Source organism: Lathamus discolor, chromosome 1 (assembly GCF_037157495.1).
Source record: "Lathamus discolor isolate bLatDis1 chromosome 1, bLatDis1.hap1, whole genome shotgun sequence".
In the NCBI taxonomy this organism is placed as follows: domain Eukaryota; kingdom Metazoa; phylum Chordata; class Aves; order Psittaciformes; family Psittacidae; genus Lathamus; species Lathamus discolor.
Window position 1 is genome coordinate 119,740,410 of NC_088884.1, and position 25,351 is coordinate 119,765,760.

Here is a 25,351-nt window from a genome sequence, read left to right on the forward strand (position 1 = left end):
TGAAAGCTCATCAGGCTGTTTGTTAAATATTTCAGTACTATTAAAGAAGACCAAGTTTTGTAAAAAGAAAATCACTCCATCTTAGTATTATCTGTATCCTGCCAATATACAGGGTACAGCTGACCCCTGAGTGGAGAAAAGCACTGAGTGTAAAATTTGTTACAGAAATTTCTGCCTTGAGATAGCATTAGTCTCCTATTTGTCTGGCCTGAATCAACACTGCAATGAAAAAAACCGAAGTCTTTAGAGGCCACAGATTCTCTCTGCTGTGTTGATGAAACTTTTAATTACAAAATGGGTGAAGCTAGTTAGAACCACGGTGATTGCTCTGCCCTAACACAATTACAGTCATTGCAGGAACATACCTTTCTGCTAGCTCTCTCCCCTTTCTCTCAGGCTTACTGCTCCAAAAACGTGGAAGAACAGAATTTTGAAACTCCAGAAAATGCAATTTGCATCACTGTTTTTGTGATGCCATTGTTAATGGCCAAGATCAATAAACTGTTTAAGCGTGTTGGTATGCTTTGCTGGCTGCACACCAGTATGAAACAAACCCGGTTCCTGGTGTAGCCTTGTGAACTGGAGAAACTGAGTGTATTGGAAGAAATTCATATCCACTCACTGGAAAAGTGAGGAGTTTATCTCTGCAAGCAACACTTAGAAATTTGCTAGCTGTTGAATGAGATCAGTACATTAAATGGATCACATTAATTTTCGGTGTGATTATGTCATCCTCAAAAATACGTTGAGCTCTACATGTCTTAAATTCCAGATCTTACACTTGGTCCTGTAATTTTTCTGGATGATTTTGTAACAACAGTGTCCATCAGTGAACTCAGCTTTAAATATGCGAAAACTGTGAGTCTTAAATTCGTAATTCATGAAAATAAAACATTGCAGGAATGTGAAATAAATAGATCTGAATAAAAATACCCCCTAAGAGGAGCTGCATGGACTTTAAGGGAGTTACATCAAAAATGCTTTTGGACAATTATTTGATATGAACAGTTATTAAATGCTAAGGTGACTCATATTTCTACATGAGTTCTCATAGAAATGTCTGTTATATTGTATTTCTACGCTGCACAGCTGAGCAAAGAGGGATGACGTGTAGTGTACTGTATTACATATTAGCAAAACAAGACGTTGGCTCTATTAGGCAAGGGGAAGGCAAAGCTGCAATTATTTTTCAGTCAGCTAAATACGTTTTTATGTTTCTGAAATAAGACAGCAGGACAAATCCTGAGAAACCCGGGCACCGGATAAAATGTGATGCTGAGAATCTAATCCAATAACAATGGCCACATTTCTACAGGTATAACAGACAAGGCTCCCAACAAGACAAGGCTACACAAACAGTAGTAAATTAAGCAGTGCCGGAAAACACATTGTTGTTGTAGTCCCTACCTGTTCTCCTAAACATTTTCTAGGCATGGTGGAGAAAGACTGCTATCTCCACATTGCACTTGGTGGGCCTATATTTATCAGTATGTACTTTCCAAGGGATGTGTACTTCTTTCTTTAACTGCTCCCATAACTCTTTTCGTCACTGCAGCAAATAGTTTGATGAAAAAAAGCCTTAATCTAAAGAAAATTATCTTCTTAGGGGTTCTTCCCATGTACACTGCTGTCTTGTCTCGTGGATACACTCGGAAAAGTGAAAGTCTCTGAAACAGAGTTGTCATTCACCAGTGCATCCAGCACTCCCACCCTCTTCCCCACGGCACTTGTCAGCTTCCTTCAACAGGTTTTACAGAAGCCAAGGAGTGAAAGATGCATGTTTTGATCCAGCAGGAGCTGTGGCTGTGTCCACTTACCCCAGCAGCACTCAGCAGCCATGTGTGAGGAGCTGAGAGTGGACAGAAATGCTGCAGCAGCTCCTGTGGTGAGCAGGCAGTGCCTATTGCTATTGACGTATGCTTCTGGGATGAGTCGATGCTCTGGGATTGCACTCCCCTCAGAGCCACTCAGGCTCCATGGGATTCTGCTTGTGCCACCCTTTGCTAGGGAGTCGGAAGACAGCGGAGGCAGGAGTAGGGCTTGGCTACCTTTTGTGCAAGGCTAAGGACCACAGCACCAGGATGAAACCACCTCCAATTGCAATATCTGATTACCTGCTTGCTAACACAAGTCACTCCAAGAAGTCAAAAGGCAGCACAATAAACACAGCCAAGAATCAGACCAAATAGGACTGAGATCTCTCAAAGCCTTAGTCATACCAGTAGCTCGCAAAAGAGTTTCTTGCAACTCCAGCCTTGTACCACTAGTGTTTGCTTTTGTTTTGCTCCACCATATACATTGGCTGTGAATGGCTTTTCATTTGTCCTTAAAACCAATCAGCACAAATTGAAGGCATTTCAGTCACTTGCTGAAGTCCAAACAACCATTTAAATTACATGGTGAGGGCTTAGCTACCTCTGCATCCCCATCTGAGTTGTGCTATTCAGTCTTGGCACCTTCCCAAGCACAGAAACACTAAATTCAGCTGAAAGGCCCCATCAGGCTGAAAAACAACCAAAACCACTACCCACTCCTGTCTGTATGGATTTGTCTTGCTGGCCTCCACTGGTTTCTTTTCATGTTTAATCACAGCTGTAAAGACTATCTGTTTATCTAGCTAAGAACTTAAGTAATAGACTGGATGTGCTTAATGATGTGGGTGTGGGTCTATTGCTCCAGACACTCTCTGTCAGATAGACTTGTGGCTTTCAGTAAAGCCTATTGGGCCACTGGGTTTTTTACAACCCAGACCCCTGTTACACAACTAAACACACAGTTAGTGGCATTCAATGAAGGAAGCCAAGCTCAGCTCTTCCCACATTAGCCCCTGGCTGCCCGGGATCCCCTTTCACTCCAGTGTTACAAGGCAGCAGCTGGATCTCCTTAAACTTTGCTGGAGGCTGCTTGTGGGAACAGCCTCTGAGCAGTGCTAGAGGGACCTCCGGGGAGCCCCAGGTTGGGGGGGACAGTCAGAAGCCACCTGGGCCTGTCTTCAGGGTACACTCGACCTGAACATCACAGCTGTGCTGTCAACCTCTGCCAAACCTCAGTACACTGTCCCCAGTGTGACACTGCCAGTGAAGTAAAACCAGTCAAATCACGTAAAGTCCAGGAAAATCATGTAGGTATCAAATGTTGGGGTTTTATTCACCTTTAAAAGTAATTTAGGGTTAAGGCTCCTCAGTGTCCTTTTTTTTTTTTTCAGTCAGATATAATAAGCATTTTCCTAAAATCACCTTGTTTTTTTCCTAGGAATTATGTGTTGACAGATATATATGCCATCCACATATATATACATATTTTTCATGTTTGATAGACTGACAACTATAGATAGTTGCATTTAATTAAGGTATCCCAAGCTCCTAGCTCTTCACATCTGCACCTGTTTCACACTGATTATGTTCTGGATATCTTCACAAGCCTCAGCTGGGATTCTGCATGGCATAGTGCTCGTTTGCATGTTTCTCTGGTCCTACTGACAGTGCCTACACATTGAGGTTCATAGGACCTTTCTTCTTACGGACACATGCAAATCCTGTTGATTGGTTTGGATTTGGTTCTTTTCAAAGTCCGTGTTTCTGTGTCATCTGAAATTCGTAACTGGTTTTAAATCTAAAATATCATTTGAATGTGCAGTTCATTTTTACTCAATTAACAGTTTGCCACATTTGAAGGCCCTTGTAACCTCTGTTAAATCATGGCTTACCTGAGACTGTGTTTCCAATGGTGCTACACAGAAAAGAAGTACCCACTGCAGCTGGCAACTATATGAAGCTTGCTCTAGCATTTTTGTGGTGAATCTTGGGGCCAGCCCATCATGTAAATCCACACTCCTTTGTTGGTGCTGTTTTGTAGGAACCTGGTACCATTAATGTCTTCCCAAGTCCAACAAAACAGCTCATCAGTGGGGAACCCACTGGCCCTGCTTTGCAAGTGAAAGGCTCATCATGAGGTCTTTCAATATCAGCAGGCTATTTAAAAATGGAATTTGTGGCACTCTGCAAGAGACTTCTGTAATTTCAATTAGGCTTTCTTTGGAATGGGCTATCTGAGAAAAGAACAGTTTTGAAAAATAAAGGCTTTATCTACTTATTAGCAAGTCAATAAAAGCCATGAAGACTCCAAACTTCTGCTTTGGCTTTGTGTGCTTTAACAGGCCAAACAACCTAGCTTCATTTGAAACTGGTTTCAAATTACTTGCAGATGGCTGGATGTAGATGAAAGACTGCATAAAGGTGTTCCTTATTCTATTCTCTACTCCCTAGACTATTGGGCTATGTGCTGACACTTGGATGCTTGTTTTACAATATCATTTGACATGTGGGATTTATGTGTCAAAATTTCATTTAAAGCCAAGAAAATGTCAACTAGCAAGTACAGAGAAGCAGCAAAAGACTGTGCTTTTCAAGACAGAAGTCAGCGAGTCAGACACTGCCAAGTCTTAACCCTGTACCAAGCACACACAGACAAGAATTTGACCCAACTGCCAGCAAACTAAGATTCCTTTGGTGTGTTCTGCTGAGGTTCCATTACTGCCTTTATCATTAAGAAAATAATGTAATAAAATGAAACCTTTTCCCTGAATGCATTAATAAAGATAACTTGTTGGTCAAGCTCCAAAACCACTGGAGCCACATTTAATTTACTGTTTTTATGGATTTAGGATTTGGTTTGCTGCTATGTTCAGTCCACTGCAACAATATAATGGGAAATTGTAATGGCATGTTTAAAAGAAAGGGTTCATAATCTATCACTGAAGCTTTAAAATGTCTTGTGCAGACATCCACAATTAAATGCTACCAAAACCGGTCATTTCACATGATTTCACCACAGCTCACCAAAGGCGAAAAAGGGAAAGATCCAAATAACCATCAATACAGCTTTTTGTGCTAGTCACCTTAAAACAGTTTGGGGAAGAGAACTGCTAAAACAACTTTTAAGGGCTTGCAACACCACTCTGCTGGTCCTCGTATTAACAGTGTCTGTGTGTTACTTCATAAAATATCAGATGGCATATCACTTTATTTCCAGTCAATAAAAATAATAGTGAGTTGCGTGAAGGTCTTTCTGATGCTTCAGTTGCCCAGAAAGGTGCTGATCTTTTGTCTCTGCCTAGTTCAGGTGGTGGAGATTTTGCCATGACCAACACATAAGGCACTGAGAAAAACAGAGCACCTGTGGAGCACAGGACCATGGGCCTATCACATCACTACAGGGATAAAGGTGGTGTGAAAGCCCTATATTCATCAATCTCCGCATGAGAGCCCTGCTTCTTTAAGGGCTGACTCTCCAGCCCCTGGGTTGAGCAGAAACTACTCCAACAGCTGCAGCCACTTGGGCTTCCTGTTGCCTTGTGTTGCAGGAAAAACAGGAAATTGAGTATTGGCTTATTTGAAATGTCCCTTACCTGTAAAGGAGATCATTCTTCAGAGTGATGTATTAAGGTGAAATGCCAGTCTGAAGGATTAGACATAAACTGGCATAGCTTCAGCTCACAGGCAAAAGATGGGCTCAAGCTATCTTCTGAATGCCACTTGTGTTTCTGCCCCATCCTCCCCAGGCACCCTGAGACCTTTCTCGTGCTTGAGCTTTAGAAGATGACAACAGGAGCTTGCTCTCTGCACTGCTGAGCAGTCTCCCATGATACCATGATGCGATCCAGCTGCGGCTGAAAACAAATAAAAGCTCCTGACAGAAGGTGAACATGAATTTCACCTGATTCCTTCGGATTTGTTTTAAGATTGTGGGTTTTCATAAAGAATGTCTGACAAATCCTTTCAAAGTGTCCATCTCTTCGCTTTTGGGCAAGGAAGGAAGGAAGGAATTTGTCATTTTAATTTTACCATCAGGATTGATTAAATGCTTTGTAAGTCGTGCTGGATAAAGGCATTCTTCAGCCCAGGTGAAACCTTATTTAGAAAATGCATCTTGTACAGAGACTTGCTCTAGCTGCAGAATTAAACAAACATGGGTTCTATTTGTGTTGAGGAGTTTCCATTTGTGCAGCTTTTGCCAGAAGACTGAAGAGGCCCGTGATGTGTAATTTACTGCTCAGTGATTTTAAAGATGAATATTTGGATCCTTATTGATATTTGATTTTTATTGCTCATTTTGTTACAGGGAGGTTTCCACACGCTGCTTTACATAAACTTGGTCTGGTTTCTTGTTCTGTCCTCAGGATACAGCATGTCTTTCTTCACTAAGAGGTTAGAAACATGCTCTGGGTTTGGGTTTTAATTATCTATTAACTCCTTGCTGAAGGTGAATTCTTTATTGTTGGGATTTCTGTCAGTGGTCTTGGGACTCCTCACCCTTGCAGACCTGGTGAGCAAAGCTCCCCACAGCAGCTGCACCAGCAGCTGGGCATGGGGAACTCTGCCCACATCCACACTTCTGCATCTTAAATCCTGAAGCCTGCAGTTTTGCCAGCATGGGCCCACCATGACCAGTGAGCAATTGGTGAGACCCCAAACAGCCTGATCACACCAGTGCCCTTTCTTCCAGCTCACCTTTATCACTGTATGGATGCTGTGAAATCCACCCCAACCAAAGCGTCTTTTAGGAAGCTCTAATGTGTGAAAGTCCACAGAAAGTCCTGAGAGACCTGAAGTAGGGCTCAGATCAAGTTTAGAAGGTTAAATCCAAGCCACTAATCCTGACAGCAGGCAGCTGACCTACCAAGAAGCCCTGGGACCTGGATGCCCCATTGACGAAGGCCTTCTGCCCACACTAGATGCCCCATTGACATGGTCCTTCTGCCCACCCCAGAAGCTGCCCCAAGCCTTGGGGCTTAAGCAAGGTCAAGGCCCACTAACAAGACCCCCTTATAGGGTCATTCCAGTAGGTGTCCAAAGGCATGCCTAGTAGGTGTTGTCAGAATAGGATTTTCAGAAAATACAGCAGAAATGCTCATGACTTTGGAGGACAGAGAGAGGGTGGACAGAGGGAGGCAATACCCCTTTTAGACAAAAGTCAAGTGGCTGTAACGCTCTAATGAATAAGCAAATCCACTTCATTTCCTCCTCCCCATGGAGGGCTTACAGCTCACCAGGTTCCCCTGACTGTGTTTCACATAGGTGCCTAATCAAACAAACTGTTCATGAAATAAGAGCTGACTGAGCAATATTTCAAATCCTGAAACTCTACGTGCAATAGGAGTTGTTTTAAAATTATTTGCCAAATTAGCTCAAGCAAGCCAGAAGCACTAACTCATAGCCAAAGCACTCAGTGCAAGTCTGAAAGTTGAAATAAAACTTTCAAGGGCCCTTGAAAGAACAGGAGATGAGGGAAATGGCATTCACGTTTATTACAGAAATGTAATTCATAATCCCAGCAGTGGGAATGCTAATGCCTTTTGATTGATTACTGTGGTTTCTTTGTGAAAGCAAAAGATCTCAGGACCTGAGGACACTACAAAGAGCAAATGAATGCCCTGTAATCATGGCTATGACGTAGGCAAGCAGTTAGGTATATACCTAAACTAAAGTACCTGTGTAAGTGCTTTGCTGCATAAGGTTGTGTTTAAGTCAATGAGTTTTTTTCCTGCAATAACCTGTGTCTTGCCTTGTTCTTGCATTCTGTTTCTGCTTCATTTGATTTTAAGAAGAATAGCTTTCCAGATATGGCTGAAAACATTTTAAAGTATTTATCAGTAACGTTTCATATCTGCCACTAATAAAGCATACAAGAACTGTCTCTGAAAATAAATACTGACTTCAGTATGTCTTCTAGCATTCCACATGAAAAGAGAGTGTCTTTCAGCACACCTCTGAACACCCCTCTTGACACCAGATATATTCACCTGGTAGTGACCTCTAGCTAATTCCTCCCTCACCTTCTTGCACATTAGCTTGTAGTGTGGAAAGGCTGTGGCAGGCAGAAATACCTGTCTTGTTCTGTGGGTATTCCACCACAGCATATGAAACAGGTCCTATTTGTTGCTCTGTTTATAGAAAGTGAGGTTTGTTTCCTGTCTGACACACACAAATAGCACTGAAGGCCAAAAAGACATCCAGGAAAGTCTGGGCTACAATGTAATTGCATTGCATCCCTCGCTGATCCTTCTCATGAGTACCTGGTGAAACACACATGGTTCTTTAGGCCATCATCCAGCAAAGCACTTTAAGCACTCCCTTAACTTTAAGTATATGATTAATCCCACTGATGTCTACAACAAATAATATGCTTCCTCTCGCTGCCTCTGAAATGGATAGGGAAAGGGAGAGGTCAGATTTTATCAAATCCATGCATTTATATATGTATGTATATACATAAAATAGACAAAATAGTATTTTATGTCCATATGTTGGGCAGTTATCATTGATAAATACTTGAATTCTTAGAAACGGGTAACTTGGCACCGAGTTCTCCTCTCGGAGAACTAGATGTTCTCTAGACCTGAGGTTTTAAACTTACACCATCCTTCAGCCAGTCTTGTACAAGAAATACAGCAATTTTTAATTTGATGGGAAAATGCCTAAGTGGATTTTCCTTAAAGGTTCAAATATGAGATGTATGTGCTACTGCTGTTTTGGAGGGAAGGACTTCTAAGCACCTGCAACTAAAGTCTTCAAAAGCAAATGCCATGCAGACATAAAAACAGAGGGGTTTCAGTGTCATTTCACTGGGCATCAGCAGTAAAGCAAACTGTGACCAGTCAGATAAAACTATAAGGTTTGCATTAATGTATCATGATTCCTGTAAATTTCTCCTATGAATAAGCATGTTTCAAATTAAAGACTGGCAGTTTATTTCTACTGGCTCCACTCTTGTCGCTTCAGCTACACCCCCACCCTGGGGATCGCAACAGGGGGTTATTGCCTGCATCTGACAGCTGCCCCTGGAATAATGATAAAAAAAAAACCCAACCAGAAAAAGGGGAGAAAAAAGAGAGAGAGGAATATAATTGCTAAAACATGGGCTGTACTCAGAAAATTGCCTTTTTTCCCCAAGTAATATACTTTGGAATCTCAAGTAAATGGAGTGTATAATTCTTTGTGAAATGGACACAGAATTAACACAGAAACAAATATTCAGAAACACAAACTGGCACATGCACACATATGCATATACGTCTGTGTTTTACGCAGTCACACACAGACACTGTGATCCTTTTATCCAGTTAATTATATGTCTTCCCCTAACATCTTACTTTCTGTACTTTCAAAGCCTTATTTGTTAATTAAAAACACCTATTTTTTTTTTCCTAATTTTTCTTTAACGACAAAGCCACAGCAGACTTGTGGTAGGCTTCTGGAGTGCAATTACTCAATTCCACAGCACCAGTCCCTTTTCTTTTTGGATGGTAGTCACAGACGCCAGATACCAATGTACTGAGGCTAATTTTTTCCATCAGCAACATCTAGCTATTTGGCAGGCCTCTCTAGCATTCTTGCTGGCTGCCTCAGAGAGGCTAAATGGCAGGGCTCTGCATATATTGCCTGGGAAACTGATTTACCTGGGTGGTATTTTAATCAATGTTTTGAAATATCCATGCATTTTATGTGAAGGATTCCTACTAATAAACATGTCTGTGTATTATCTGATCATTAGATTTCCCCAAAGATATATTCTTACTTGCAGTCAAAGTCCTGTGCTTAAATGTTCTTTTGCAATTCACAGGCTTTTGTGGTCACAAATCCAGGGTACAAGGATACCTGCACCCCTGTATTGAGGGGCAGTGAAAGCCATGCAACTAATTCTCCTCAATTCACCAGCCAGCCTGTGAGAGACAGAAGGGAAATTGTTTCAGACTGACCCCAATTTCAAATCGCATTTGTTTGTTTCGTCGTCAGAATACTTCCCTTCTCCATGGTACTTCCAGTTGACTAAAACTTCCTACAAAACTTTCAGAACAAACTAATTTTCAGGTAAAAACCTATCAAAATTCTATTATTTTTTCCAATTTGCTTATCAAATGCTGAAAAAATTGTGTTATTTTTTTTTTTTTCCTTCTTTTTATTCAGACCAGAAGCATTCATGGAGTTTTACATGAATTTACAAGTAAATGTACTTGCCTTGAATTTTTATGTTTTCTATCCATAAAAAGTCATTAACTTCTTATTATACCACAAAGCTGATATAAAAATAGAAGATTGGTGCTACCTTAATATATATATGTGTGTGTAAAAACTCCTAAATACATACATATACATATATACATACATGCGTGCTGTGTTGAACTATAGTGCATCTACATGCTATGTAGAACCATTCTATGATTCTATCAGGTGCCCAACATCCGTTGCTTGAAAATATATAATGCCTGAGTTGAATAACATAAAACTGGACCTCAGTAGAGGCAAGTAAAGGGCATGGTTCAGTCAGAACAAGGGCAAGGCTGCAAGGAGAATAAAGGCCCTTTGATGTCTCTGTGGCACTAGATGGGCAGGACAGACCCTGGGACACTTAGGTTAGATACCAAGAAAAAAGTTCTCACAATGTAGCTACTTAAACACTGCCCAATCCTGTGGAGGATGGAGATACTTAAGATCAGACCCAAGAAGCGCCTGTTGGCAAAGGTCTGAGTCCAGTTAATGTTGCAGGATGACAGCCCAACCTCTACCACAGCTCTGAGAGCCTAGAACTCCAAGCTTGATCTCCTGGAGGCCCTCACCTCTTTCACTGGAATTTGTCTCCTTTGCAAGTGAGAGACAACAGGCCATTGCTTACATCCCCTATAATCAAAGCATCAGGCACTTACAATCAAAACATCAGGCACTTTCCAGGGAATGATGAACAGTAGTCTCTCCTCATAGGAAGCCAACGATGTGCTGCTGTTCAGCTGAAATGCTGGATGTCTTTCCCATGAGCTGAATCACAATGATTAAGCTTTCTGCTGGTTTGTATATTAAATCTTCCCATTGTAACTAGGGGTTCAGGAGGAGAGCCGTTTTCTTTGGAACAAGAAGGGTGTCATTTTCATTTTTTCCCTTCGGCGCTCCCTCCTTTTGGAAAAGACCCCCATGGAGCTGAAGCCTGGATAATTTGGTTTTGCATCAGGAAAAGCACAGAGCATCCTCTGGAGGACAAGGCATCCCTTGGCTGCAGGGCACATGCTTCAGGTCAGGCAGAGAGCCATGGGGCAATGGTGGCTCTCCCCATGCCCATGATGGGAAGCACTGTCCTTTTCACTGTCTGCACATAGCTCTGAGCAAAGAGCAGGTCTCCTATCCACCCCTGCAGAAGCAGTATTATTGTGTATCTGTGCTGTGAGGGTGCAGAAAGTGCCAGGAAAAAGCACCAGTGACCTGGTGTTAATGTGCTCTCAGACCCTTCTACATCCGCCCAGAGTGATGGCACTGCTGGGTCAGCTTTACACTCTGTGGTGGGCTTTTTCCACATGAGTAATAGGTTCTTCATGCCAGGACTTTTCCTCCTGTGCATTTTCCCAGCTATCCCAGGTGGTTTCAGGGCCTTGTGAAGGCTGTCAGGTTCACAAGAGCTGCTGTTGCCTCTCCTGGAGCTGGTGTCAAGCTACATGAATGACCACAAGATCATTTTGCCTCATTCCTGTGCCTGGAGCTTTTCTCCTCCCCACTCCAAACCACAGTCTTACACAGAGCTAGGGAATGGAGATGAAGCATTAAAAGACATTTTGCTCTGTGATAGTGAAAAAAATATAGCAAGCAATCATAATTGGTAGAAAGTAGCAAACAATCATTTTTTTTGTAGGACTGAGTGCATCAGAATGACAAGCTTTCTCTGAAGCAAGATTTTGTATCCATCCTTGACATGGTAGCATATGATGTCCATCTTCTCACCAACATACCACGGTAGGAAACAGGCTGATGACTGGAACAATCTGATTTTAAATAACGGAGGGCAGGTCCTCTTCAGTATGAGTTGAAAAGTCTCCCTTTTGCCTTCACCAGTGATTTAATTCGATGCATTGGACTGTGCCCAAGTGTCAGCAAATCACCTGCAGGTTGGTGCCTCCCTGCTGCAGGTGGAGCCCATGAAGAAAAGCTGACAGAGCTCCCGCTGGGTAAGAACCGGCTGCTCCCTCCATTTATCAGTTTCACAAGAAGTCTGCCAACAGCTATGGGTACCTGAGTGCTCCTGTAAATTTGTCTCTGCTGCCAACTGTGATTGCTTCTTATGGTGTGAAAAATGCATCATTTTCTTTAACAGCAGAATTTAAGAAACTTAATCCCCATGTCAAATGCGATACTGCAAAATTCTGTATCATTCATGAGCAATTGTATAGCACTTAGAGCCTGACCTCCACAGCTGCTTATCAATCTCCATTTCTAGTTAACTCAGCTGGGTCACCTCATTCTCCAATGCCTCTGGCTCAGTTACTTAGTCTTACGACAGATAAATTTAAGAGTTGGAGACCCAAGGGTTAAATTGTGCAGGGTATGAGACCAAGATAAAGGTATGGAGGCCTAAAGAAGTAATGGTTTGATGTCAGCTGTTACCTTGTGCTGGCATTCTTGGGTCATTCAGAAATGTAAATTGCACATGCATGTTCCGTTGATGTTGCTGCTTGTCCCATGAAATGTTTCTTCTTGGCCACTGGCAAGTCTGATTCTGGAACACAAATCCCAGTGCTGTTTTATCACCAAATGCTGCCACATGGAAGATAAAACTTGCTACTCTCCCTGTTTTGCTGTCAGCCCTTTCTCCCCCGGCAGCTTGTCACATGCCATTCCCAGATTATACAGCTTTCATCTACCCAGTGATGAATGCCTGGCTGCTGTGATTTTGCATGCTCACAACTGTACATCATGGGGAAGACCCAGTGCCATTTACCCCACTGATGCAGCTGATGATCACCCTGTTGAAAAGCCCACTGGTGGGCCACTGGGAATAGGAAGATCCAGGGCTGATGGTGAGCAGCAGCACTGACAATGTGATGCTGTCATGTAATTTTCAGACTTGAGGCTACAGCTTCTCGTATCCTTAGCCAGTAACTGTTGGAAAACTGCCTTTGTACCACCTCATCTCCAGCACCGCAGGGCTTCGTCTTTCCAAGAGTGGCAGCAACAGAAAGGAAATAGGAAGAAATCAGGAAGAGCGGTATAACAGGCTTTGCTTGAGGGTTGCAGTGCCTCATCCTTCACTTTTACTTCTTCATCTGTCACAGATGTCAGCAGCTATGGCTTCCCAAACTCCTGTGAGATCAGGCTCCAAACAGGAGAGAGCAGATGAAGGTCCTTAAGTGAGGGAGAGAAATCAATTACTATGATAGATGGGTTGTAGCAGCTGGAGGTGAAGAAAAGATAAACAGCCAGTGAACTCTCCTACAGCATGCAGCAATAGTCCATGTGAAGCAGCTGTAGCTGGGTGGGTGTTTTTAGCCACATGAAGCATCCATGGCAGGCAGAGACAATGTCCACCACCAGCCAAGTGTGGTGGCAGGAGCATCTCCTGGCCGACTCACAAGCTTCTGAAAGTGTGGCCTTGAGGAGATTATACTGAAGAGAACCTACTGGTTTTTGTGTACTTGCACAGCTTGATGCTTAGAAAGTAGTCATCCATCGGAAAGAAAAAGTGGTGGTGAAGATTTTTTTCTCCTTTAGTAAATCTGCTGCTTTTCTGAAGATTTTTTAAAATCATTTTTAGGCATGAAAGTGGGTAAAATTACAAAATAATAGCACTGAGCTTATCACATCTTAAGTATTCAACATGAGAGGCTCCACAAGCGCCAGGTCTTCAGAAAGCATCAAGCAGTAATCTTCTGAAAATGAACCCTTTCTAAGTTATATTTGGTATAGGCATACAAGAAATTTGACCCTAAAAACCCCAGTATATTTTTTAAAATGTTTCTATAACCCATTCAACTGTAATTTTGATGTAGCAATAATTAATCACTGCAGTTCTGCTGGATATTTGCACATACAGTCATTGACAAAATCATTACTTTCTTACCTTTCATTAAGCTAATGTTAACAGTCAATCACTTGCATAGAACAAGTTTAGCTAGTATTTCAGGTATGAAATAATATTTCAGCTCGTTTTTATACTACCCCTCCATGCTTATCTCCTGTACTTTCTGTCTAGCAGAAGATTTGATACACGGCACTGTTTCAGTATCAAGGAAAATATTACATCTGCAGTGTTTTTTCAGTACTCAATGAGAAAAATAGGCCTTGCCAGATATGAATAGTGGCCATATGTTAGATGATGGAGTTTAATGTGCTTGTTTAATTTGCAATCATACACAAACTTAACAGTAAACAAGCTCAGCAAATAATGAGCATTTGATGTAGAACATTTTTTACTAGGGACAACAAGCATGAAAGTCAAGATGAATACATTGCTTTAATTTCATGGACAATGTGAATTAGAAACAGGCTGCATATATTCTGTTTTAACTTAGAGAATAAAACGTTTTCATTGTCTGAAAAAACATTAATTTTCAATAACACTCAAACCCTATTTTTTTTTCTCCCAGTGATTTCCCAAAAATTTTCACAAGTAGGGAGTAGCTGTCTTAAATATGGCCAATTAATTTTGTTCCTTAATTGGATGTGAGATAGCAAACCAACTTTCTTGCTATTATTTGATAGCTACAGAAAAGAGGCAATGGATCACCTCAGACAGCTCAGATCAATCTTTTTGTATCTAACATGCATTTTGAAAACACAACTTTGCAAGTGATTGATGTTAGGGAAATTGGCTGCAGTCTCCTTCTGTCATATTGGCTAGAAATGTCTGTATTTAACTCCTAACAGAGCGATTTCAGTGCTCAGTTTCTCCTATGCACCAGTGCCAGCTCATATCTAAAGGTCCCTAAAGGGACAGTACAGTGGGAATGCCAGTTCACGACATTTTCAGAGGTAAGAAAGAAGAAGGTGGAAGCCCCGCTTCTACTCCTGCTGTCACATCTGACAGTTGAGTGACTTCAAGTCACTTCTTGTCTTCCTGCTCCTCCCTCTCATGCAGGAAAGAGCAAGGAGCACCACCACGCTCCTTGCTTAATGACTGCTTAGTGTCAGTCCAAGAAGCCTCTCTGCGCCCTACACTGAAGCAATTGCACCAGCATATAACATGAGAGTGCAAAACCAGATGCAAAATCCACTGAGATGAGCCAAATCAGCTCAAGCCTGCGAAGTACCAGCTATATTCATAGAATAAGAAAGAAAAGTCTGCAGCATAAGTACTCACACAGATCTAAAACATTCATGGGAAAGAACACTACAGCTCAGTAAAGCCAGGGGAGAAAAGCCCACTGGGAAGAGTGCAGGAACAGTGGGGAAGGGCTGCTCCAAAAGATAAACAAGCACAAGGATGAGAAGCAAACCCTGGAAAAAGTGTTAAAAAGACAAAGAATAGAGGGTGGGAAATAAATAAAGCCAGAAACATAGCAAGGATTATAAAACATTTGTATGTAAACATTAATAAAGAGGCCATAAGACTGACAAAATATTATTTAACTCACAGCCTGTGCATTTTATGGTGCCCACCTGATTGGCAGGTGCACGAGCCCAGTTCTCTCAGAGAAAACTCACTTTCCAGATGTGCTGCTGCATCTGGAGGAAGGTCTTCTGTAGTTGTCTTAATGTGGATTTTTGCCTACATCCACAGGCTGTGATTTTGCTCAGAATTCCCCCATCGGTTTGCCGATGACACCAAGCTGTGTGGTTTGGTTGATATGCTGGAGGGAAGGGATGCCATTCAGAGGGACCTTAACACGCTTGTGAGGTGGGCTGATGTCAGCCTTATGAAGTTTAACCATGCCAAGTGCAGGGTCCTACACCTGGGTCGGAGCAATCCCAGGCACAGCTACAGGTTGGGCAGAGAAGAGATTCAGAGCAGCCCTGTGGAGAAGGACTTGGGGGTGCTGGTCGATGAGAAAATGAACATGAGCCAGCTGCAGTGTGCGCTCACAGTGTTCAAGTGTGCTGGTGGTGTTCAAGGCCAGGTTGGATGGAGCTTTGGGTGACATGGTTTAGTATGAGGTGTCCCTGCCCATGGCAGGAGGGTTGGAATTAGATAATCTTAAGGTCCTTTCCAACCCTAACTATTCTATGATTCTATAACACAAAGCTACTATTGCTACCACTAATAATAATAATAATGATAAGCAAAATAACAAGGGAAAAGAATACAACCACTCACCACCAGCCTGACCTGAGCAGTGATCTAGCCATTCTGGGTAACTGCCCCCAGTTTATATACTGGGCATGACGTGCTGTGGTATGCAATACCTCTTTGGCTAGTTTGGGTCAAGTGTCCTGTCTCTCCTTCTTCCCGGCTTCCCCTCCTCCCTGGCAGAGCATAAGACTCAGAAAGTCCTTGGTCAGAGTAAACATTACTGAGCAACATCTAAACCCATCGGTGTTATCAGCGCTGTTCCCAGGCTGAGAGTCAAAACCACAGCAGTGCACCAGCTACTAAGAAGGAGAAAAATGACTGCTACTGCTGAACCCAGGACACATGTACAGACAGATACACAGACAGATGGCTGTGCAGTTTTCTCCAGGAGCCATTATATTATGTACTAACATTTTCCCACATGCAGTGAATTGAGCACAGCAGAGATTAATAGCTACCTAAACAAAACTGTACTTTGTGGTGAACTGGCTAATATCATGCCTCCTGCCTGAAAAGTGACATGTAAAGCATTGTATGAGTACAATAAAACCACAAAGTCTAAATATGAAGTGGATAACATTTAATGATAAAAGATAAGTTGTTGAGTTATGCCTGACTGAACTAAATGCATCCTATTCTGCTTAGTTATAGTCCATTCTAGCAGAGGGATTATGCTAAGGGACTATTGCTGGGCACTGACAATACCTGTTTAAAATGAGAACGTAACTTTTGCAGTAAATGTAAACTAACTGACAGGAACGTCTTTCGCTTCTGCCCCCTCTGAGGGGCAGGGATTTTTCTTGGCCACTGACAGTAACTCTTTCATTTGCCTGGGTACATATCCTTGGCACGTGTGATCAGATTTATTGGCTTCATCTATTCTTTCAAGGAAAGAATGAAATACCTTTCCTCAATTTTATACTTTGCAATTGACCTAAACTTATGGTTCTGAATATGCTTTCCTTCATGGCATTCCTATCAGGCATTCTAAAGAAGTCCTGAGTGGGGCAGGTGTGAGGTGGGTGGTCAGCCCCATGGCATGACCGGCCACTACAGCCTGTACTTCCTCAGAGACTGGACATTTCTGCAAGGTTTCTTACACCATGCTGATGTGTACAACTCCTACTTCTTTTCCACTAATGCTGTAGAAAATCCCTCTGAAAATACCCAATCTCTTCCAGGCTTGCATTCAATTTGCAAATGCTGTACACATCTGTGTGTTTGTCATCTGGAGGTGAGGGAAAGGCATTGCAAAGACCCCTTTTGGCAATGTCAGGATGTTATTTATGCCACTTAACATGGGCTTCCCACAAATAGAGACACTAAACCTTTAGCACCGCAGCCACAGCTGACTCCTTTCTCTAAAGTTTTTGACTATAAAACACTTTAAAGTGTTTGTTAGTGTCTGTAGTGCATAAATTGCTGATCTAATGCTTTAGGTTTTAAATCAAGTTGACACTTGTATCAATTTCAGTAATTCATTTGCGGTTGCACAGAAATATTCCCAAACATATACGTCACCCAAACATTTCAGTCTGAATGCCACGAAGAAAGAAAGGCCTTTTCCCACACAGCACAAAATTAAATGGTGAAATGTGTCACCCTTACCCTATGGAAACCAGAAGTTTAAAGGGATTAAAAGAGAGATTAGGGCAGTTACTAGAAAACAAGTTAGCACAATGGCTCTCAAAGACAAGTTTGCCCGTACAGCTTGCAGCTTACCATGTGTCATGGCAGATGCCAAGCCCCTGGTGGACCAAACTGTGCTGGGTTTGGTACTCTTCTCCCAGGCATCTGCTGTTGGCCAAGGCTGGGGCAAGATATGGGATGGTTCCCATGATCTTCTCCTTTAGGAGCTGTGGATACAGCAAATCTTCCTGCAGCTGCCTCTGGAGCAAAGTCATGACAATCTGGGATGAGACCACCAAGGTGTTTGTGCTGTGCTCTTGGGAGCAGATGACCTTTGGTCTTTCTTCTGGTGGTATGTGTTCCAGCTCTTGTACAGTAAGACTGGGCTAAATGCACACGTGTGCAAAGAAAATGAGAGTCTTTGCAAAGTCAAATATTACTACAGCCCTTCCATTCTGGGACTACTGATGAATGTTTATGCTCACAGCACTGAGTATTCATTAGCAGAAGCTGTCATTTCTTCATCTGAGATCACTTAGCTAAAGTGTTTTGCCAGTAAATTTCTGGCACCTTTCTTTGCAAGGAATGCCAGACAGCAAACTGCTCACTAGCTGCTGCATCTACACTTTCGAACAATTGACAATTCCATTTTGTTCATTTTCACAGACATTGATATATCTGGCAGTTCCCTAAGAGATGCCTCTGCGCTCAAACTGAAGCCACATCTGAAGAAACAGCAAACTGGAGATACAGTATTAAGAAAGATTTGCTCTTCCTTCTTAATCTAAATACCTACAGTGTGAAGTGCCAAATATTGGAGTCTACCTTTCTCTCTCTGTGTCTAATAAAATGGAAATGTATTTCCAAAGATGACATTTTTATTGTGAAATAAACTGCTTTTTAAAATACTGCTCTAATTTCCTCTGCATTTTTCCAAACTCTTCTCAGCCTACCCAAACTAACTTTGAGTTTTCTAATGATGTCCATCATTAAAATTAAACAAATCCGGGCACACATTGTTTAAATTACTAAAATCCACCAGGGCTTTTCTACAATCTCTGACTTGTTTCTTTTTTGAGGAAAATCTGGTTGAGAAGAGCTGGAGGGAGGAAGCAACTGAAAGGAGATAGTCAGTTTTGTGAATGGCGATTCAGAAGGCAGAAAAGACGAAGGTTTTGCTGTGCTTCCTCAAGGCATCCACTCTATGCTTGCCTGTTCCCTTTCAGGCCCTTGTACCTGAGCCATCACACAGTGTAGTTGAGTGTGCCGGTCTTCAGTGTCACAGCTGTGATGGTGGCATGCAAACTGATATTCAACCTTTTAATGTACCTGGGACTTGACTGATCAATATGGTGGAAGACTGGGAAGACCCTAACCCATCATCCAGAGCTAAGAGCCAGCTGAAGGACTTGAGCTCAATGTTCTCGCCACATGGAGAAAGCAAGCAGCCACACACTGTAATCCTAAACAACCTTCTCAATGGTCATATATCTAAATATCTTATTAGACTCCATGGCAAAAAACAAAACCAGACAGAATATGGAGAAACCTTGCAGATCAGTAGATGTGCGCTGAGATTTGAAAACTAGACCACTTGAATTAAACTGCCCAACTTCGTAAGGTGGGGCAGAGAGGAAACTTTAGCCTTAAAACTCTATTACCATATCTAAGATCTTGCTCACATTTTTGATCAACTGGAGCACATATACTCAAGAGGCAATATCATTCTCTGATGGGTCTTTACGTAGTTTTGCGTAACAGATAAATGATTTTACTTGGCTTGCTTAATGCTCTGTTGACTAAAGAAGGGTGACATTTCTTTGGAAGAAATGCTTTTCCTCTAAAAAACATTTATTTGAGTCAATCAAAATTCTTTGCAATTTGTCTGGCATTTTTTGGCCAAAAATAATTAAACCTTCAAACATTTCAGAACACTTCAGTTTTGATTTGTCGTTAACTTGAACTGGTTTGCTTCCTGCTTTACTAAGGACTTTTTAAAATAAAAAATACTTTTATTCAGCTCTCAGTTAAATCCATTCTTGGTGGTTGTGATGATTTTACAATAACTTAATTCATTGAACCTTCTTCACCCTTTAGTCCAGTTTTGGGGTTGTCTTCCAAAACCAAAAGCTTATTGTCTTAACATGTCTGCCATTCAGGCAGTCAGGGATAACTATTTGTCCTGCTTACTGCGATTCACAAATGCCTTCCCAGTGAGACTTGCTTCTGCAAAGCATTAACACTCCCTAACCCAGCTGATCAACAAGAAGAGAGCTCACAGGCAAAGTGGCAATGCTCAAAATGTTCAGGGAGCTTATGGTCACTGTAGGACACTATGCTCCACACCTAAGGTGCACAACTTCCTAGTTTAGAGTTGGGTCTATTTTTACCTGTGTGAGACCTTGTGCCTAGAGGTTCTTTTATTTCATTAAATATCTCACAAAGGAAGTTATTCTTCTTAATGCCCTCTTGGCTCTACTTCTCATGCCAGAAGAAGCAGCCTCTCACTTGTGAAATGGGGTCATGCTGTTGCTTCCTCCTAGAGCTTCAGTGTTTTAAAGTCAGTAGTTACCTTGGAGGTAAAGGCCCTCATCAGCAGTTTAGAAGGTCAGGCTCATTCTCAGAAGGCCTTTCTCATCTAACCAAATCTGGATTTATTTGGTGCTCAGCAATACAACTTCAGCAGAGGAAAATCAGTGTCATTTAACAATCCTGTTATCAGTCTTACTGTCCACATCTAAACCCAACCCACATTCAACATATTCTTGAATAATGGCTGCCAGAAAAGGAGAACTTGCACAGCAGTCACTGTTCAAAGTACAAACATGAAAAAGTCCCCACACCACCTAATATCTCCTTGATTTTAGTTACAATGCTGAAGGCTCAGTTCACTGTTTTAGCCAGAGGATTGTACTGGGACCAGGAGTTAATCCATTAGCACCATGATTCCCAGTGCTTTCTTCGGATTGCAGAGTACTATGACAAATGTGGCCAGCATTGCACCAGGACAGAAAGCCATACCAGAGCAGAAAGTATCTATCTGCCCTTTTTGCTGTAACACATCCCCTGACTACTTTTCATTCACCAGTCTCTAGGTTAACTGCCACTTATGTTTTCAGGCTATTGATAAAAGGCAGGAAATTGTATTGGTCCAAGATCTGGTCCTGCTCATTTTCCTGATGAGGTCATACGGATTTTGCACACCTTTTACATCGAAAGTAAACTATAGTGGGAAAAAAGCCTCCAAATAAAATACCAGGAACCTCACATCAGCACAATAATCATTAGCAAGTAAACCCACAGCCTTAGCACAGCTCTATCAAATTTAACTGGTAAGTTCTCTTTTCCCTCACCTTAAGTCTGTCTCAGCCTTTGCAAACTGGCATTATGTATTTTGCTGTTGCTAAGTTCCCTCTTAAGTGACACCTCAGCCTTTACATCATTTTGTTCAGTCAGGCTGACAAGTGCAGGGTGATTACTCCAACTGTCTCCACTTAAACACCGACTTACTATTTACATCTATATTAGTTCCCCAGAGTGTTCAGGACCACCACATTTAAAAACCAGCCCCTTCTCAGGTAGCTCATGACAAACTCCTATGATCTAATTATTGAGACCTGTGGCTTAACCTACTTGACTACTGTGTTAGTGGAAGGCATTTCAGCATCAACCAGCATAAAAGCATTGCCTGCTTGCCTCTTCCATCTGTCATCTCCAGTATTTGCCTGACAGGAACCTCAGTGCTAAATCCTTCTGCTTAGCTTCATCTGCTGTGGCTGACCCAGTGGGATTAACAGCTTGAGTCATTCAACAGCAGCTACAAACCCAAGAGCCAAGCCCCAGATCCTCATCTCCACACAGCCACAAGAAAGCAAGACCTTTCTCCAACCAGCCTGAGCAGGAGCTCACCGAGAACAAACTCAACATGTCTGTCTGACAATGACAGCAGCTGCAGTGAGAGGGCTAAGCCTGGGCTTCTTCCATGGAACTCAGGACAAAACAGTAAACATTCCATCTTCTCACAGGAGGATTGTCTTCATGCTGCTATTGTTTTGTTCACCCAAGTTTGAGCGTACTGGATCAAAGGTTCATCTAAACCAGCAAATCTAGCTTTTCCAGAACACATTCCCAGGCTCCAGCCAGTTGCGGCTGAAGGATTCCCTGAGCCAGAAGCAATGTCTTTCTAGTAAGACCCCTGGGCAGACTTTTATTCCACAAACTTCTGCAGGAACTTTTTAAACTTTGTATACAAACACAGGCATACGTATGTGGCACGTTTTTGTTGCTATAGATAGACTAGTTTACAGGAGACTATGTATCATTGATAAGTAAAACGATTATTAGAGTAGCTGCTTGATAGGGGCCAAATAGTTACATAAGCAAAATGAAGCCAATTAAAAGCCCATTTTTCTCACAACCACAGTCTTCTGAATCACTCATTGTTCAGGCTGAAGTTTTCCATGCCTAAAGAGAGGGTTTTTTTTCTTATCCCCTTAAAGTCAAAGCAAAATCCCTGCAACCATTTTTAGGTTATGGGAGAGTGATTCTAACCAAACTTTTTCCAGAAGAGCTACAGTAAAAACAGATGAAATCTGAAACTTGGCCATGACTGAGTAATCAATGAAAATTAGTGCTCTTGCATGCTTTGAAATGAATTGGCTTTAATTTAGCAAAGTTGTGGCTTTTTAAAAACAGTGTGCCATATACTTACAGCTGAGATATCGTCTACAGGTGGACATACTGAGGAGTCAGTGAGCATACACACTGATTTCATAGAGGTCCCTATGTTGTTGTAGAACGTGCAGCCCACTGAAGTCACCCTGTATAAAAGTAATTCTCTTTTATGGGTGTGATGTTAAAAAAAATATCATCCAGGGCTTGCTTTCACAAGATCTGAGCCAATCCAGCCCTTGAACTGCCTCTAACCTCCACAAGGTGTGAGGGGGCCCTGCGCATCCTCAGACTGAGGGAAGAGAGGTAAAGAGGAAGGAATCAACAAACCAACAAGAAGGAATCAATAAACCAAGAGCACTACTGAGTCTGAAAGGATCAGCTTTCACTGTCTCTTTCTGGGAAGGAAATCCTTGCAGCAGCTCACCTTTACACAGGAAGAGTCCTTTCTCAGAAAACCCAGTGGTGCACTGGCAGTCAGGAACTTCCCTGAGATACAAACTGTGCCAATTAGGATGCCTTAAGATATGTCTTACCTCATAACTCTTGCTTCTTGGTCAAATGCTTTGACTCATTTGCAGCCAGGGAACAGAATGATTCCTGGGTGAACAGGGGCAGCTGGAGATTCCTGCTCTTCTCTGTGAAGTCTGTGGGACACTGGCAGTGGCTGGGTCATCTTCTGAACCTGACCAGTTTCTTTAGGAAGTTAACAAAGTTAAACAGCTGACTGCTTCCTGCGACATTCCCAGAGGCACCCAGTGCCTCTGTAAGGAATCCACTGAGTAAAATTTAAACTAGGCAAGAACCTTAGTAGGGCCAAATGTGTAGAAAACTGATAGGTCAGTGACCACGTCAGGCTATTTGAGCTTTCCCCTCAGAGTTTTAGAGTGAATATTTCCCTTAATGGTGGCCATATTTGATTATTTTTCGGTTGTGCTTGAAACAACACAAGAAATTGCGTAAGATAACATCCAGCAAAGCAACAAACAAAAACCAGAGTTCTCCTGAAACATTTCCTTATACCTAGGTACTACCTATTTGCACACCTTTACATGAATGAGCAGTTCTCACAGTGTCCGAAAGGTTTAATTTCTGTCACTAACCTTCAAAGAAATTCTCATGAAGCAATTTCCGATGCATCAATTTATAGCTCTTTAAAATAAGATTCCTCTTCTGGGAATCATTTCCTTGGATAACTATTTAAAAGAGCAACACTTTTTTCGGACAAATTTTATAAATGCTAGAATAAAGAAAGATAACACCATTCTGACTCATCGGAAATTGCTATTGTGCTTTTTTCCTATTTTAAGGTCTTTATAGCATTTGGATGACGCATGACAGATTACTACCTTGAATTTATGCACCACCAGGAAACGCTGTTACCCAGTATGCAATGTTGAAACACAGAACTCTAGAAGTTATTTAGATGATTTACACTTATTGTACATGGTTTTTGTTTGGGTTTTTTTTTAGATGCTTATCTGTTCTTCTCATTTAATATATTTATCTGTTTTGTCCTTCATCGAAGTATATAATGCCTTTCGAGAGAAGGAAGTGCCAAAAAGGTTGGCCACAGAAGATTATGCAAGAACATGATGCTAGAATCGCTTTTAATATACAAAACACTATAATGGACGACCTGGGGCAGGGTTAGGTATGAAGAAAATAAAATTTCTTAAATTCTGTACAATCTTAGGTTTTCACTGCATTACAAGTTTCAACCCTTTTGCAAAGATGCAGCTACAACTGAATAAAACCTATTAACATAAATCCAAAGATAAACAATCCATGACAATTCCTATTTCTTTCAAAATGAAGAATTACTTTCAATATTAATTTTAGCAGTACTCCAGGTTGAAGTATAATAAGCATCTGAATCAAAATAAGCAACTTATGTATTCTTTCCCAGACATTAAAATAATTATTTTAATGTTGGGTTAATCAACCTTTAATTACCAGTGTAGGAAGGACTGGAATATATAAAGCATCTCAGTTTAGACAAGTAAAAACCAAGTCAGACCCAAGGAGAGAGTCAGCTTTGAAATCCTCTGGCAATGTAATATAGTTGTTTCTGTTAGAAACCCTAAATCATCTTTTCTTTTATGGGCTCCCAATCCCACTAGTTGAGTTCCTAATTTTCGTCGCTTGCCATTAAAAGACTTTGATCATGTGCTAAATGGTTTTACAGTAAATGGATAAGACTGCAAGTAGCAAGATACAGAATAAAGAATTCATCCTCAAGAGTCTCTTATTTTGATGGGTTGTCTTTGATCCCAGAAAGACCGGATTACAACTTTAAAGTTCATCCTAGCAGCGGGTGGATCACATCAGGAACCGACCAGAGAACAAAGCACATTCCAAAGACAGAAATTGCAGAACCTGGCTTAAAACTCCTAGCTGCAATTCAGGAACTTCACCAAAAAAAGAAACCTGAAAATTGTGCCAAGCCATCTGACAACCACAAAATTTGGGAGGGCATTCAGCTCACTTCCTTTTCTATCTGTTTGTCCAGCCTCCAGCTTTCCCCTTCAAGATCACCAGGTTTGTTCTTCAGCATAACAATATCAAAGCTATTTCTTGCATTGTATTCTGTTCTGCCTGTACCTTGTGCAAATGACAGGAACTATTTAACGTTTATGGGAATGTAGCAGACAAAAGAACCTGGCCCTCCATTCCTTAGGGCAGCTTAAATACTGAGGATGCTTTTACAGTGTTGAAATACTTAAAAACTGAGGAATCGGAAGACAAAAAAGTGAGAAAAGCATTCAAAATGTCCACAATAAAATAAAGAGAAGGAAATAAAAGAAATTAAAGATTTATTTTTCCTTCAGTGAAAGCCAGCACGAATTCTTGAAATTTTTCAAACTACATTTCGCTACACCTTCTAGATCTAAATGTGAATCTGCACAGGATTTAAGCACGTGCTTCCAAAGGTATTTCAACCACTGGCAATTCCCATAGCTCCCACAGGAAGGCTACCTCTTTTCTTCTTATTTCTCTACATCTT